Source organism: Syzygium oleosum, unplaced genomic scaffold (genome assembly GCF_021117445.2).
Source record: "Syzygium oleosum isolate NSW1041296 unplaced genomic scaffold, Sole_v2.1 Sole_v2.16, whole genome shotgun sequence".
NCBI lineage: Eukaryota > Viridiplantae > Streptophyta > Magnoliopsida > Myrtales > Myrtaceae > Syzygium > Syzygium oleosum.
Window position 1 is genome coordinate 6,959,316 of NW_026607500.1, and position 18,243 is coordinate 6,977,558.

At 39.7% G+C, this 18,243-nt stretch overlaps 1 pseudogene; it reads left to right on the top strand.

Annotated features, from left to right (window-relative positions):
• Positions 1-2,460, top strand: part of LOC115668203 (disease resistance protein L6-like) — a 55,003-nt pseudogene extending 52,543 nt beyond the window's left edge.
• Positions 2,461-18,243: the final 15,783 nt, after the last annotated feature.

Consider the following 18,243-nt stretch of genomic DNA (forward strand, 5'->3'; position numbering starts at 1 on the left):
CTACGAGGATACGAAGAGCACATGATTGAGGATCTGTCGGATGCTACTTATTCGAAATTTTGCGACCAATTTTGCGACCAATTTTGCGACAAATAAAGTTCGTGGCTAATTTGCGACGAATAAAGGTCGTGGCAAATTTGCGACGAATAAAGTTCGTGGCTAATTTTGTGACGAATAAAGTTCGTGGCTAATTTTGCGACGAATAAAGTTCGTGGCTAATTTGTGACGAATAAAGTTAGTAGCTAATTTGTGACGAATTTTGTGACAAATTATTTACGACGGATAAAGTTCGTGGCTAATTTACGACGAATTTTGCGACAAAATTTCCGACAAATTTTGTGACGAATAAAGTTCATGGCTAATTTGCGACGAATTTTTTTCCGTCGCAATTTAGCGACGGAAATTGAAATTTTCCGTCGCAAAATTTTGCGACACCGAATTAGCGACGGAATTTTTTCCGTCGCTAATTTCGTCGCAAATTCGATTAGCGACGGATTTTGCCAAATTTTTCGTCGCAAAATTCGTCGCTAATCCCTTGTTTTTTTGTAGTGTATCCATAGAATGCAATGCCCAAGAAAAACCAAGCAATAGAGAAATTAGCAGTATAACAAAAATTGCCTAGTGAAATTGATCACATCCAAACTGTTTTATTTACAACCTCAATAGTATAAGCAAATATTATACTCTTCAAAAGGTTACGTTAAAGCTGATACCGCCCTTATCTTCATGTATGAAACAAAACACAGAAAAAGACAAAACAGTAAACTGCAAATATAGATTAGTCGATAGTGAGAAGATATGCAAAATTATTTTCTATATTCAAATTTTTTACGATGCAACATAGCAAAAGCCGTAAAGAGTCATAAATACTAGTGTGTCGGGGACAAAATGGGTATTCCATGATGGAGTTAAAAAGGGGGTGTTATAATTTGTCGGAGATATATTGGTTACATTCTTTTATTTGAGAATAGATCCATTTTCTTTTATTTGGGGACAATATCGGAAGAAATGAAAAAAGTTAGAAAATGAGTAGTTTTGGCTTAAGTTACAAAGGAATGGATATGGACAGAGTATTTATAAAGTAACTTTGGTGAAAGCTTCCTTAGTCAACATATTTGTTAATGTCCTGCAAAAGTTTTATATCACACCTGTTGAATAGACGTAATCATTTGATAGGTGGCTACAAGATTGAAGGTCGTTAATCTTTCAATGTGCTTAAGGTTAAGGACAACTCCTGACCTCTCTGCATATTTACCTTAGAAGTATTAATTCTAGAGGATTGTAGGAAATTGTTAAGGATTGATCGATCTATTGGTCATCTGAGACGTCTGAAACACGTGAATCTAAATGAATGTTTTGATCTCCAAGTGCTGCCTGTGGAATTAGGTACTCTGAAAGCTTTGACTGAGCTACTCATAGATACCGCGGACATTAGGCAAGTCCCAAGCTCAATTGGAAAACTTGTAAATCTTGAGTGCTTGTCTCTTTGTGGAACTTACAAACTAACGACACTTCCGGACTCGATTGGAATGCTGAAATGTTTAGCTGAGTTGGATGTCTCAAACATGTACATTGTAGAGTTGCCAAATACCATTGTCAATTTAAAGAACTTGAAAGTGTTGAAGATGAACAAAAGTCGCATGCAAAAGTTACCCAAGGCAATTGTGATGCTGGAGAAACTTGAAGAGATTTATGGAGAGGATTGCAAGCGGCTAAAGATGATTCCTGGTGATATTGTGACACTACCTCTCTTGAAGATTTTGAAATTAACAGGAACTCGTTTGGAGAATGTGCCAAAGCTTCCCCAGAGTTTGATAAGTCTACATCTATCCTCAACAACCTCAAGAAAGGCTCCAGAGATCTCCAACCTTGTGAATTTAAGAAATCTGGAATTAGACTTCACCTCCATCACAGCTTTTCGAAAAGAGAGAACTTACAGCCCATATTGTATGTTGGCACTTCTAAGTATAACTAGCCTAAGCTCATATTTGGGTTGCATTTACTGTCTAAAAGAACTAGAACTCAACAACTGCAAGAACCTACGCCGGTTGGATAGCTTCCCTCTAGTTTGAGGAAACTTACAATTAACAGTTGCAATCTTCTTGAAGTTGTCGACCTTTCCGACTTATCTAACTTCAAGAATCTCAAGGACCTCGAAGTATGGGACTGTCCGAAACTGGTTGAGATTCAAGGTCTTGACAGACTGGAATCACTGGAAAGTCTTTACATCGGATGCTGTAGTTCCTTGCTACACTTACCTGATCTATCCAACTGGAAGAAGCTGAAGAAGTGGGACATTCGATATTCTTACGACATATTTGGCGAGAGGACAACAAGTAGCTCGAAGCGATGATCTTTCCACCCTAGAACTTGGAAAAAGCTTGTAGGATTAGTTAATTCTTATTATGTTGGCCCATGCCTTATTTGATCCATGATGTTAGCAGGGTATATTTATTGGTCAAAAATATGTTGTTTAATGTGTTGGAGTTGGCGAATACTTCGGGGACCCTTGTTTCTCATACCGAGCACGTCCATGTGAGCTTAAGGAAATCGAAGTATAATTCGACGACATGTGACCTATGCGTACGAAATGCGGGGGTTCGGGGGCAGCGCTCCCGAAACGGGGGTCCCGCTGATCGGATAGCGAGCGGGGGTTCCGCTCGGGGGCAGCGCCTCCGAAACAACATCGGATTTTTCACTAACCCATTTGTTGTGGGATCAAAGGGATTCTGATAGGTTTGAGCTTTGAGCTCATTTTAAGTCTTATATATTGTTCTTGTATGAAAAATCATTGTAACGAGTGGCTGTGGTTGTAAACCTAAATCATAGTGAGATTCCTTTGTAGGACGTAGACCTACTTAGGGGTGAACCTGGGTAAACTCGTGCATTATTTATTTTTCTTTCTATTTTCTGCGTGATTGTTCTAATTCGGTTTGTATACACCCCCATCATAATGTGCCCAAAATTTATCTACTTAAAATGGGCTTCCTTGCCATTAAAAAAAAGGGTATAATCTATTAGGCCTCAATTTCTGATGGACAAAGAATACGCAGTCGCACACCATTAGGCCTCCCTTAAAACTTTGTCAGAACTTTTTGGGCCTGTGATTTTATTCGGTTATGACCACGCAATGCAAATCCCAAAACCACTGATCCAATGTAGGAAGTCCAACAGTCTCAAATTGTTTTGTTTGCTTTCTGTGATGTTTTCAGTGGCCTCTCGAGTTGAACAATCTTAAATTGTGTACGAGAAAAAGTCTAAGTCTTTGAAAGCAACCTCGTGTTTATTTCAACCAAAAAAAAGATAAAAAAATAAACATCAGATAATATGGCTTATATTGAAAAGTACGTGCAATGACATGATCAAACTGTGCTTCTAATTGTTGAGAAAATCCTTGTTATGTTCTGAAGCTGACAAAAATATCAATGGTTTATGTCGATCTTGATAAATGCAAGAATTGTTTGTATTTCAAGTTGAATATGCGTTGAAAAAGAACTTTGATATGATTGGTAGAAAGATTCTGATTGACTCGAAGAACCTGTGTGAAGCACACATAATCTTGGATATGCCAAAGTGTTAAGTCCAGATGATCTAAATTTCGATCAATTTTTGCGATTTATAAAATGAGTATTTCATCAACGCGCTTGTAGATAATCTCCCAAGGAATTGATCATTCTTGGGACACTAACCATTTGGGGAAGGCTAGCTAGGGATTTAAGTTTGCGCAACTGTAGGACTCGATCATGGATTGACTTTCGACCATAAGGATTGCTGAGGGAATATTTTATGGCCAATATAGACCGATCCGGGAATGACTAGGGATCTATTCGCCAATGTCATGCAAATGGAATGCGGGTGATTCCGCTTGGCCAGGTGCATGGATTTGCAAACGACCCCGAATCCAATTTGAATAATCGCGTATTTCGGAAATAGCGATTTACCCTCGCAATTACATGACAACCGGAGTCGCCATGGCTCGATCTCGTATCGGTCACGGCTTGATCATGCGTAACTCCCAATGGCTGCCCGTTAGTATGAGATTCCTAAAGTCGAGTCTGATCGAATTTGACAGTTATTTAGAGCCCGAACTTGGATGTCGAATTCCTCGGAGTTTCACGATGAAATTAATTAGACGATGTCAAAATAAGTGTGGCCAGCCTCGAGATGCCTGGATTTATCAGAAAATGAAATTTGGACCGAGTGAGAAAAATGACCACTTTGCCCGTTCCACTTTGCTTATTTTCAATTATGCCATTTAGCTTTTCTTTTAATTAGAAGTGGGGATTTTTCTAGACCCTAGGATCTTGGCTTGCCCACTAAGATGAGATTGTGGCCCTTGGATCTTCTTGAGTGGGGTTATCGGCTAATTTGTACTCTCTCTCTCTCTCTCTCTCTCTCTCTCTCTCTCTCTCTCTCTCTCTCTCTCTCTCTCTCTCTCTCCCGACCACTCTCTTTCCCTCTCCTCCGTGCACGCCCTTGCTCGTCGCCCCAGCCGCCGCATGTCGCTCGTCCAACAGTCGCCTGACCGCCGCTCGCCGATTGTCCGTCAAAACCGCCGCTTGCCAGTCGTCCGCCGCTTGCCACCCCCTCTCCTCTAGTTCAGTCGATCTGCTCCCTCTTCCTCCTCCGCACGTGTGCTTCCTACCCAACGCCCAACCACCGCACGTTGCCCATCTAGCTGCTGCGCTCCGTTCGCCCCAGCGGCCGTCCATCGCCGCCTTTGCCTCTGGCCGCGCCATTACCCAGCATCCTTCCCCCGTTTCTTGCTCACCGCCCCGTCTTTTGCCCCGTCCAGCCGACTCCCTCCCTTGGCCGAGCAGCTGCTGCCCAGCTCGCTGCTAGCCTTGTCCGTCGCCGCCGTGGGTCGCCGCATGCCGGTCGAGCTTCCAGCAACTCCGCCATCGCCGCACCTGTTCCGACGAGACTCCCCTACCACTCCTTCGCCTGTTCCGCTCCCCTTGTTTTGTTTCCGTCGCCCTTGTTCCCGCTGCCAACCCAGCCGTCGTCGCCCCTGTTGTTCTAGCGATGATGTGGCTGCTTCTGCTTCATTCCTTGCCCGCCGTCCCCGCTGTGAACCTAGCCGCTCACCCCCTGGTCACCACTCCCGTTGTCGCCATCGCCCAGTTGCCGTGGCTGTTCCGACTCCCCCCTTATTACCCTTGCCCCATTTTCTTACTTAAGTCGAGATAAGCGACTCCCTAAACCTCATATAGGACTTCGGATATTTATTGGACTTGTTTAGAGGCTAAATCGGGTGGATTAGGGGCTTTTTATGGTTGAATTTGGTTGCTAAATTTGTGGGCTGATCGTGGTTGAAATGTTGGGTGGATTGGGGTGATTTAAAGGCTTAATTAGTAACTGGTTTTGGTGGGTTTAATTGCTGGTTTGTTAGATTAATGTTGGTTGTTTATGGCTTGGAATGTGAGTTAAATGTGATGATATGGTGGGCACATGTATGGTTGATTTGTCGTGGCACTTGTGAGTGAAATTCGATACTCGATGGGGGCCGGTTCGTGTTGAATTGTGGGCTGAGTATGGCCGGTTTGAGTGCCGGAATTGTGGGCTAATGTAGTGAGTTTGTGACTTGAATTTGGATATTTAAAATGTGTTAGAATGGTGATTATGCAATGTGGCTGATTTGTGATGCCTTGGGGAATGAGTTTGATACTTGCACGGACTGATTGGAATGATTGGCGTTGGACATAGTAGGGTGTCGTTTGAACGTGTGATTGATGCGGAATTGTTGGGTCACGTGGTGTGTGTGATTTCAAATGCCCTGATGTGTATTTACGCAGAGATTGGACAGTCCTGAGGCGTGTTACGCGGGACAAAGCCCGGATAGATCGAATGGCTGTCAACCTGATGCGTGTTACGCTGGTTGTGGTATGGACCTGAGGCGTATTACGTGGGTCGCGGATGGCTTGGAAGAACGCGTATGTATAATGTGCTTGGTTGAATGTGAGGTGGTCGTGTGATGTTATTGTATATAGTGATTGAACTAATATGCAGATTTGTGCACAAATTGATGACAAGGTAAGAATGCTTGTGTGGACTCTGGGGTGTCAAATGTATGTTTCGTCTTGTCTGGGGTACGCCTTGGCCTATGTGGGGTTGAGGGGTTTGCTTATTGAGATTTATTCTCATAGTTGAATTATAAACCATTTCATATCCTCGACCCTAACCATGCCGCCTTGGTGTTTTGGGGTCTATGCATACTGCTCATGTGGAGACCGAGTATCCCGTTGGTGCAAATAAGACCTACATTAGACACCTTAGTACAGTCTGGGTAGATTGAGGACCTGGATGATTTGCAGCGTCACACTTATCTAGCTCGGTTCTATCGTGAGGGGTTGGAGATGATCGGTCCGATCCGTGGATTCGAAGGACAATAGCATGGTGGTGAGGATGCCATGGACTGGAGCCTGCGGATAAGTATGCCCTTGATGGCGAGGTCATTGATGCTGAAGACCCTTTTGAGCCGGAACCTATGGTACCTGAGCCCGTGCCAAAACCTGAGGAGCCCAAACCCGAGGAGGAATCTCAAGAGGAGCCCATGTGTTGACATCTAATTTTTAGCCGACGTGTCATTAAAAACAGAAAATTCAAGATTAGGGTTTTCGATTGCGACGGAACCCGTTTCTTGAGCAAAAAGTGTCGTTTTTTAATTATGTTTGTTAGCCTAGCTTCTGTAGACAATTTACCATTCATTTCATGCAAGAACCCGAAAAGTCAAAAAATTGACTTTCGAGTTGACTTTTCGATCAACTCTTTGACCAAAAGTCAACCCCAGGCCAAATTGAGGCTTTCTCACAAAGGATTCCTTTCAAGTCCAATTTCACTTTAGAAGTGAAAATTTCAGAAAAATTCAAAGATTTGATCATAAAATCAAACTCCTAGTAAAAAGTCAACTAGGGTTTGACTTTTGATCAAACCTTTGACCAATAAAATTAGAAAATACAAAAATCTCAAAATCATTTTATTTTACATCCAATTTGACTTTGGCATTTGAAATTTTGCAAAAATCGATTTAGAATCAATTTTTCCTCAAATTGCGGAATTTGATTCAAATCGGCCAAAAATGAAATTACTTCATTTCTAGTCATTTTTTAGGTTAGTTTTCTTCACGACATTTGATCTAGAGGTCATATTACATTCAATTTTGGAACAAATTTTGTAATTCCAAGCCAAACGCAAAAACCCCCAATTTTGGCCCTAATCAGTGATTTTGATCTATTCTTCATGATCTGCGTAATTGAGACACGAATGAGCTTAATTTCTTATACGAAATCCCAATTCGAGATCAATTTTGGAAAATTCATATGAATTTGAACCAATTTGATAAATTTAGTGATCCAATGATTGAGAAATCTAAGAGTAATTGGTCTAATTAGTGCAATTCAACCTGACCCACTCTAGACTAATATCCAATTTGATGAATTAAGGTTCAATTTGGCCAATTGGATTTCAATTAAATTTGTTAGTCTAGCTCGGTCATGAAATTAACTCAAATTAAAGAACAATTGGGCTAAACAAGTAAAATTGGATCAATTTGTGTCTGAATTTCAAATCGGTTCAATCCAATCAAATTCAATTCAATATTAATTGGGTCAATTAATCATGATAGGGATCAAATTGTACAAAATTGCAACAAATTGAGCCAAGGATTGAATCGATTCAACCCGGTCAAATTCAGGTCAAACCGATTCAACCGTTTCAACCCAGTTTCACCCGAATTGAACCGGTCCGATCGGACCGGCCATTTTCCAATCGAAAATCCGGCGGCCGGCGGTCTATTCCGACCAACCAAGGCCGGTCATGTCCTTTTAAGCCCAAAATTACAAAAATGCCCTTAAATGAAAATTACGAAAATGCCCCTAAATGAAATTACTAAAATGCCCTTTATTAAGAATTAATCAAATTATTTAGGGGATAAACAAATCGATCATGGCCGTTCATTTAGAATCGATCATAGCCGTCCATAATGCCATGTCACATATCCTTAGCCCTTAAGGAATATTCTTAATCATTAGGGATGCATTCTAGGCCATTGGATTAATCTAAGGGCTAGGATTCAAAGTTGAGGGGAGTATATAGGCATTTTTTCCTCCAAAATTTAAGAAGGATACATATTTCCAGATCTGAATTATCTCTCCTCTCTTCCCTCCCTCTCTACATCTCACGTATCTCTCTCCCTCTCCCTCTCTCTCTTGGCCGTGAGTCTTCTTTGCTCACGCCGGCCACTTGCCGCCGATTTCCGGCGTACCGCCGCCACTCCGGCAGCCTCTCGGCGTCCCGAGGCTGGTCGCAAGATCAGCCACCAGTTCTGGTTGCCGGAGCTCCTTCGCCGGCGTCATCTTCATCTCGGTTCAACCACCGGCATTGCTGCCGGCGATCTGTCCAGCCGGCGATTCCGGCAATTCCGGCGTCTTCCATTGGCGGTCCAAGGCTTGCGATCAGCATCCTCAGCCTCATCACAAAGCTGTGGTGGCCGGCTTTCACCAGAAAAGCCACCGGAGTTCAACTTTGAGCTTGTTTTTACTCCTTCCTCTTTAGATCGCAATCTTACGTCAATTTTCTTGCATTGTGACGTAGATACCGGGAGCTATATTTGGCGCCATTCCGAAGTTCATTGGTGGCCAAAATAGCTCGTTTGAGCTCAGCAACACTCTTGAACAAGGTATGTACACTTGGGTGATATTCTGTGAATTCGTGTACAGAGAAACCTGCATGTTTGTGATGGCGATTTCAGCTAGTAAATGTCAAAATCTCGTGAAGTGATGAACTAGCGAGTCATAATACATGTCTCAAGTTTCGATTTGATATATTACATGCCTCAATCGGACTTCGTTTGCTAGGTGAAAATCACTTCGAAAGTTAGGATCAGAATCTGGAATGTGATGTTTGAACCTGTTCTGATGATTTCCTGACTGATGTTGTGCTATTCTTTGATTTTTATGATTTTCTACGTTTGTTTTTTGAGAAAACTTCCTGCATGAAAAACGTAGAACACATCTTAATCTGTTCATCATAAAATTTTCATAAAATTTCAATTATGTTAGGATTGTACGATTTGCAGCGTCATATATGCCTAGATCCGGTGACAGACTAGTTTCTGACTGATCTTCATGTGTTCTTCGATTTTTATAAATTCATGTGTTCAAAATCTGGAAAGGTATTATTCATAAAAGTTCACACTGAGATCGAGAGCTTTCCAGTGATACTAATTTAATCAAAATCGGATTTCATTTGGATTTTCAAAAGGAATTTTGATTATTTAATCAGTATCTGTGTTCAGATCTGATTTTCCTTCCTCTGGAATCCAAAATATGTTTCTCCGAATTTGATAAAGTTAGAGTCCTCGTTTGCAAAAACTCAAAACTCAAAAGTTGTTCGTTAGGGTCTTGTTATGTATACTGGAAATTTTGAGGGCCTAATAGCAATTTTTATGGGGTCGATTTGCTAAAAATCTCAAACAGGGTCTCCTCGGGTTAAAATTCGATTTGCAAATGAGTCCTTGGTGAAAACCGAATTTTATAAAAATTTGGAGGACTTTTTAGCAAAAACTCAAAAATAGAAAGTTGTTACACACGGAGAATCCTAACCGTCTAAAAAATTCCACGCAGTTTTTATAGATTTTGTTATTTTTCCCGCCGTTATTTTGAAATCCCTAACTGAACCGGGTCTAGATTGTCACTGAGGGTAAAATCGTCATTTTCGTGAAAATCGGTGGGGAATTAGGAAAAATGGTCTGCTTGATTTTTTATCCTCACAACATGAGCTTTCTAATGATACCTGAATCACTTCATTTGGACATCATTAGCTTAGTTAATCACATCTGAACAGAATTAATCCAAATTAGGCAATGATTGATTAAGTGGTCTTCTTATGAAGCCCACTTTCCATTGTTTGATTGGTTGGGAAAGAAGGCCCATATGCCTGAACGCATGCTTATTTCATTATTATGCATGTGCTTGTTAGATGTATGTTAGGCCCGATGCATGATCGGCGGGTAGCCCATTATGGTCACTTAGAACCCGATTTTAGGGGTTAATCGGTAAGAGTTGCTGTTTTGTGAATGCAAATGGTAGCTCGTTATCGTTAACCATTAATCAAATAATGTTAGATGATTAAGTGGGTGGGTGAATTGAAATGCATGTAAAGTAAAGGCCGATCCCGAGGCCCGTGTTTGATTAGTGAATTGTTTGCACCATTGTGTTTTTTTGGTTGTTCCTCTGTGCATCATTTGTTGTGAATGTATGTTGTGAATGTAAACACCGACACCCGAGGTGCGGTGCGTGGAGGGGATACTCCAAGGTCATGGAAGACCAAGGTGATAGACCGATGTCCTATCCGGTCTCAATTTGTATTCAATTCATTCATTCCCGATCATGTTTCGGGTTTTCCATTCATGTTGTAATAAACACCCGACGAGTTGCGGGCTTTTAATTTCTCGCACTTAGAATTAGTTTGTCCTTTTAATACCTTGGTTGTTTACTTTACGCAATGCCTTTCAATACAATTGTTTCTTTCTTTCTTTTCTAGATTAGGATAGGATTAGTTTAGAATCTTAAATGAAAACACAAAAACAAGATGTATGAACACCTAGTGGACTAAGACTTTGACATGAAAATGGTAAAAAAAAAATGCATGACAACTTAGATAACAACCATGATAAGTTTAGTGGCACCGAAAAGGAGTTAATAGAAATATTAACGTAAGCTAGTCCCCAAACCTATGATCTCTAGTTCTCGTAGAAACCAATACGAAATTCCCGCGTATTGGTTGGGTATTCTAGCTGACCTCCGACCTAGGCTAGTGGCGACTCCTAAAAAAGATAAAATCGATCCGCTGTCACGCGAGGTATGGATTAGGGAAGATCCGCGTTCATGATTAATGGACCGTACGGATGACCAAAAGATTAACACTTCGGTAAGCCGTCTTTTATGATGTGCCGTATGAACTGTTTCATGAACACTTACCTCTAAACCCGCCTTATCGAGTTCGGCCCTCGTGAGGTAGGTCGCAACACCATGGAGTCCGATCCCGAAGAGGAGCCCATAGAGTTGGAGCCCGAGGAAGAGTCGATCGAGATCAAGACTGATACGGAGTCTAAGTCGGTAAGGTCCGACTCGGACTGGGCACCATAGGGGTGATGAGTGCTAGGTCTAGGAATCCTTTTTGGTGGAACCCTTTTTTGTATAGCTAAGTTAGCCTATCCTACCACTTGTCCCCTTTTTATGATGATGGTGGATTCTAACCTTAGAGGCCTAATGCTTGTTTGTAAGGTTAAACGTTGTAAGTAACTGTCAAGTTTATGAAATGCGTTTATTGATTTGTACAAGTACTACCCCTTCTTCATTGTTTACTGTCTGGGTTGTGTAGATTTCGCTTCCGCTTGTGTATGTCATTGGGTGTTTCGTTTGGGTCGGCGATGCGTCCCGGGACGTCGTGTTCAATGCGACCTTGGAAGGGTGCCGCGAGTTCGTTGAGGTTCGTGGAGTGACAGTCTACATCAATATCATACTCAAAGTATCTTTAGGAGAGCAATTGAATGTATCCATGAGCTAGGTGTATTTATCGCTTGAATATCAACAGAATACCGCATGGATATCATCATGATAGTGCATCAATATCAGCAGTGTACTACGTGGATATGGGCAGAGCACTGCATAAATATGGGCAGAGTACTGCGTGGATATCCACGACTAGATATAGGCAATGACTGTGAATATGAGTAGTGTACTTATAAACCTGCGATGAAAACTTTTTATCACGAATTTTAAGAACATTTTCTTGAGATATTTTATTCCTCGACACCTTGTGATATGCTATGGACTTCCAATTTATAAGATTTAAAGTAACCAAGATTATCTACGACATGTATTCAATCATGCAAGATATCTTGATTGTTTCTACAGTTGAAGCACTCCATTTTTGGAAATCAAGATTTGATTGTATGAGCGATCAAATCAATGGAATTCTGGTTGATCAACCTCAACGGCTATTTAATCTTCTCAACAATTGCCTAATGGCTAGATTGAGATTGATCCTCTAAAGATTGTCCAGCAGGAAACTTGGATGGGAGGAGTATAAAAGAAGACCAAGGCGATGAAGAGAGAGAGATCGAGAATTTATTATTCCAAATTTTGAGAGAGCTTTAAATACTTTTCAGTTGTCTACTAGAGCTTAATACTCTAATCTTTTGAGAAGTATGGGCAGAGCTATAGTTTGTGCTTAGATGCGAGATAGTAAAACTATCTGCTTGGAAATAAGAAGCATAGACTACTGAGAACAATATTAGAGAATGGGATAATATTTGCAACAGGGACATTGGACGCGACTCTTGTTCAATTGTAACGTGGAGCTTTGTAGTTGTACCACATCATGGCTAAACTCCATTCTCTTCCACTTCCCTTTACATTACTTAGTAACCATTACCATTCACATTAATTAGATAAAAAAAAAAGGTCAGATATACCACTAATCTTACATTGATGTTTCTAAAAAAGTACGTTTAAAGTGATTCATGTATATATAAAAACGGGATCATTGGTAGTTGCTTAGGTAATAATTAGTAGCTAATTTTTTTTGTTTAAAGGTTTTGAAGGTTTTATAATAGCATTTAGGGCTGACATATATATCTTTAAGCTATACAAAATAGCTCAAAAAAAAAACTGACACATATAAATTTTCTTAGAATGTAATATATGTTTAGGTAATAGTTAATAGCTACTTCATGTATTTTTTTTTTTGTATTTTGGTGCTAATAGCATTTAGGGCTAACTCACTTGAAAAGAGACTTTAGTCTCCTATCTGTGTCACTCAATGAGAGAAATCAGTGCGGGTTTATAGGTATGTGGGATTCGAAACAGATAGCTAGACGACAATTTCATATCTTTTGTCGGCAAAAAGGGTGGGGAAAATTGAAAACAAAATTTTTTTAATCTAGTTTTTATTTTGTTTAAAGGTTTCGAAACTAGTTGACGATTCCCACATTTTTTGTGGTTCTTCCCGGCCTGCCGCTGCCTAAAAACAGGGGGAAAGAGAGATTTTCAAGAAAAGCTAGATGGCCCTTCGAGCTTTGATATGTTCTGCCTCTAGTTCGTCTCACGTAAATAATAGGAGGTGGAGACATTAAATAATTAAGGGTTAATACCATGAAAAACTTTAAATTGGTACATCTTTGATAATTTTACTCCGAACTTTTTTTTTATCACAAAAAATCCCAAACTGGTACACCTATGATAATTTTACCCCGAACATACCACAAAAAACTCAAAACTAGTACATGTATGATAATTTTACGCCAAACTGGTATACCTGCAATAATTTTATCCCGAACTTACAATAAAAAATCCCAAACTGGTACACCATGACAAATTTACCACAAACTATTTTTTTTACATCAAAAAACCTCAAACTAGTACACACGTGACAATTTTACCCAAAAATAATTTTTTAATATTATTTTTTTATATGTTTTCAAATTTTTTTATTTATTTTTTCTAATTATTTATTATTTATTATTTCTTTTCTTTTCTTTTCTTTTCTTTTCTTTTTCCTTCATCTTTATCTTCAGATCTGGCAAGGCTCGAACTCGTCGGCAACTGGCGAGGCTGGCCTTGCCTTGCAACGGTGAGGTCGAGCCTCGCCAGCTTCAGCCTCTGGCCTTTCACCAGTCCGGCAACTGGCTAGAGGTTGAAGGTGAAGGAAAAAAAAAGAAAGAAAAGAAAAAATAAAAAAAATCAAAAAAATAAAAATAATATTAAAAAATTAGTTCGGGGTAAAATTGTCACAGGTGTACCGGTTTAGGATTTTTGGTGGTCAAAAAAATAGTTCGGGGTAAAATTGTCAAAGGTGTAACAGTTTGGGGTTTTTTGTGATATGTTCGGGGTAAAATTGTCACAGGTGTATCAATTTATAGTTAAATTATCACAAGTGTATTAGTTTAAGGTTTTTGTGGTAAAAAAAAGTTCGGGATAAAATTATCACAGGTGTACCAGTTTGGGATTTTTCGTGGTATTAACTCAATAATTAATGGGATAAGTGCATTAGAAGTCCTAAAACTTGTCATGAAAGTGTAATTGAGTCTTAAAACTTTCAAAAAAAAATGTTATTAAGTCCTAAAACTTGTCACGAAAATGCAATTAAATCCTTTGAGGGAAAATTACCAAAAAGGTCATAAACCTTTTGCTATTGTGCCAATTCAGTCCTAAACATTTTTTTTCGGCCAATTCAGTCCTAAACCTTTTACAATTGTGCTAATTTAGTCCTTTTGGCCGGCCGGCTGACATGACAATATTTTAATATTTTTTTATTTTTTTCGAAATTTTTTTAAATTTTTTCCTTTCTCTTTTTTTTTTCTTTCCTAGGCCAGGGGCAGGCTCGCTGGCGAGGTGGGAGGCGCCGGCTGGGCGAGCTCTGCCCTCGTCCAGCGGTTGCGAGGGCGGCTTGCCTAGCTCCGGTGAAGGCGCAGCTCGCCATGGTTGGGCGAGCTCCGCCCCCGCCGAAGCTGGGCAAGCTCTAGCAAGGCTCGCCTAGCGGCGGTGGGGGCGGAGCTCGCCAGATCTGGGCGAGGTGGAGCTCTCCCAGCCATGGCGAGTTTTGCCCCGCGCGCCGGGCGGCCTCGCCTCGCCTGCCCGGCTCCGGTGGGGGGGGAGCTTGCCATGGCTAGGCGAGCTCGCCCCGCCGCCACTGGGTGCCATGGCGAGCTCCACCCCGCCGCCGCTGGCGAAAGAGCGGCTTGCCCAGCTCCGGTGAGGGCGGACCTCGCCCAGCCGGCGCCACCCACCTTGCCAACGAGCCTTCCCTAGCTAGGCCAAGGGGAGGAAGGAAAGAAAAAAAAAAGAGAAAGGAAAAAATTTAAAAAAAATGAAAAAAAAATATTAAAATATTGCCATGTTAGCTGGTTGGCGCCATGTCAGCGCCGCCCGACGTCCACGTCAGCGCTGGCCAGCCAAAAGGATTGAATTGACACGATTATAAAAAGTTTAGGACTGAATTGGCCAAAAGAAAGGTTTAGGACTGAATTGATACAATAACAAAAGGTTAAGGACTTTTTTGGTAATTTTCCCGTCCTTTGAAGGACTTGATTGAACCAACTTAGCAAGTTTTAGGACTTGTTTGCACTTTCGTGACAAGTTTTAGGACTTGATCGCACTTTTTGAAAGTTTTAGGACTTGATTGTACTTTCGTGATAAGTTTTAGAACTTGATCGTATTTTTTGAAAGTTTTAGGATTCAATTGCACTTTTATGATAAGTTTTAAGACTTTTAATGCATTTATCTCATAATTAATTGAAGGATATTTTTGGACTTTCATTTGCACCCGGCATCTGGTCCGGTCCGGTCCTTTTTAGCATTGGAGGTCTACAAGTGGTCAAACATATAGTTCAACAGGTTCAACTGGTCAAAAAAAAAAAAACTGGTGGATAGAGCATAAGGTGCCTATGTTACAAAGGTATATAAGTGAAATATACATGAAAATTAAAATTAACTAATACAATAATAGAATGGGCCTTATTTGAGAAAGGTCCAATCTTTACTCGACATCCTATATAAAGAATTGAATGGGATAGGATATGATAAAATAAGGCTTATAAAAATAATATTTGAGAGACGGTACAAAGTATTGGTACATAATAATAGCATAATTATAAATAATTAGGCCAAGGGAAAACCATCAATTTTCTCCCCCTCCTTTCTTGGGTTTATGCGCCAATTGACATATTTAGCCCTTGCATGCTACTTCTTGGTGTTTGGCCGTACGGTCATCACCAAATGACAAGAAGTCCATGCTACCATAAAGACATGAGAATCAGGTTTCTTCTTTATGGGTCTTCGGCTCAAAAATACATTGGGACGTACGGAACACCAAATGCAAAAGAAAAGGAGGATAAGGAAAGAAGGAAGAGACTCTTAATCGAATCCACCAACTTGGTTGGCCATTCCAAAAATATAGAAATCTCTCCATCGCTCGTGAACCTTCAAAATCCACCAAAAAGGACAAACAGCAGAACAAAAAGAAAGTAAGAATAATTCCAGAGAGCAAAACTTTATTCGATAACTCAATTGTGTACTGCGATGAAATAACCTAGGTAATTACTGCTAAGAACTTACGATCCCTTTGAGTCACCTTCAAGCAAGAAAAAAAGATACATCATCTATAATACAAAATTTAAATAAACATCAAATTCCTCATCTAGATAAAAGCAATCTTGAAAATATCCAAAATATACTTCCAGGATCAAAAAATAAGAAGAGGTAACCTTGAAATCTTCAAATAATAATTTAAAATATTCTCGACATCACTTGATTACCAACATGTCAACTTAATGTAAAATACTCTCCTATTACAAATAAGGGTTAATACCATAAAAAAACCTCAAACTGATAAATTTGTGATAAATTTACTTCAAACTAATTTTTTAATCACAAAAAATCCAAAAATGGTATACATGTGACAAATTAGCTTTTGTTAAATTTTACCGACAAATTGCTGAGTTGAATGACATGTAATAATTGACAAGTGTACCAATTTGGGATTTTGCCATTTGTTAGTCACATGTGTACCAGTTTGTGATATTAATCCAATTTAACGGAAATTCAAAAATGGTAAATTTATCACAAATGTACCAGTTTAAAGTTTTTGGTGATCAAAAACTTAATTTGAGGTAGATTTGTCACAGGTATACCAATTTGAGGTTTTCGGTGGTCAAAAAATTAATTTATGGTAAATTTATCACAAATATATTAGTTTAAAATTTTTTCGTGACATTAACCCCATAAAAAACCCACCCACTCACAGGTCGCATCACATCTGATACTAAGCACTTGATCTCTGTCCTTGCCTCCTCCTCCTCTTCTTTTCCGAAGAAACCCGATCGTTTCGTCAAGCAACAATCCTAGAACAGGACAGAGTTTGTAAGTTGCTGAACATAAGATATCTAACATGGTCTGTGGGGATTAAGCGGGCCCGCTTGCGATGGGCTTTAACAATCTAATGCACCTGTTGATTTGCCTCGCGGGGCCAATAGGGCACGTTAACCCACTTGAGCTGGGTCGGCTTTCTTTTGCAATCTGGTAAGGCGAGGGGTTTCAGCAGCAATCGTTGAGGAGGGAGCTGTGACCGCATTTGCAAATCCGTCAATAAGAATTCCACTCGGATCTCGGCATACACCTGCAGTCGCACCATCCGTCGACTCTTCGATCCACGATCCTTTCGTATCTACTTCAGAGAGTGTCTTGCCGGCGGAATCCACCCGATAGGTTGGTTTTGCGCCCTTTCCATTTCGAGTTTTAACGCTTGGGTTCTGGCTTATGAAATCTCTGGTCATGGCAAGCAGACAAACCCATTTTTAACCCATATTTAATGGCTGAATAGTTATATTATATGGGTTAGTTCTATTTGATAAATAAGTTATAAATGGATTTAGAACGATAAAGCTATAAATAATACGAAAATATACAAAAATTAATAATTCGGTCCTGTCCAGATAAAACTAATAAAGGAATAACTGAAGATTTATGTAAAACTTGATCCTAAATGACAAATTTAGGAATTACAATTGAGTATTAGTTGATAATCTCTTTTTCCGGAATTCAAGAGAAATGTTATAATTAGGTCCGATACACGATATATAGAGACCAAACCGAAGTCATCCCTTGATCAATTAATTTCAGGTTATAATTGCATAAGGTGAAACTCCATACCTAACAATCCTGAATGACAAATCATTCATTGGTCTAAATACATTTTGTCAGATACGCAAATAAAACCCAAAACCCATAGATATAAAAACAATATAAAAAGTTGACCATAAATAAAGATGCGCTATTATTATTTAGTGTTCAACTTATGAGAGAATATGAGTTTTAAAACGGGAATAAAGACTTATCGAGTTCGTAGTCTAATAGAAACGTAACTTTAACATTTCCATGCTATATATATTTGGTCGATATTTATGAATAAATTAATTCGTAAATGTTTAAAACGATGCATTTCTTTTTAGTTAAATAAATTTTGTCTAACTGCAATATGTGCTGCAGAATGTGCTGATGTTGGCATTACAAGATGGCAAGTGAATATATAAAGCTTGCATAGTTTATATATGATCCTCTGTACACTTAAATGAACTTATCAAATACTTTAAGTTTTGCTGTCATCAAAATACTTTAGGTATTGATTTATTAAATGGGTGGTTTCTTGATTAGTGGTATAACATAATATGGTAAAGTTATCAAT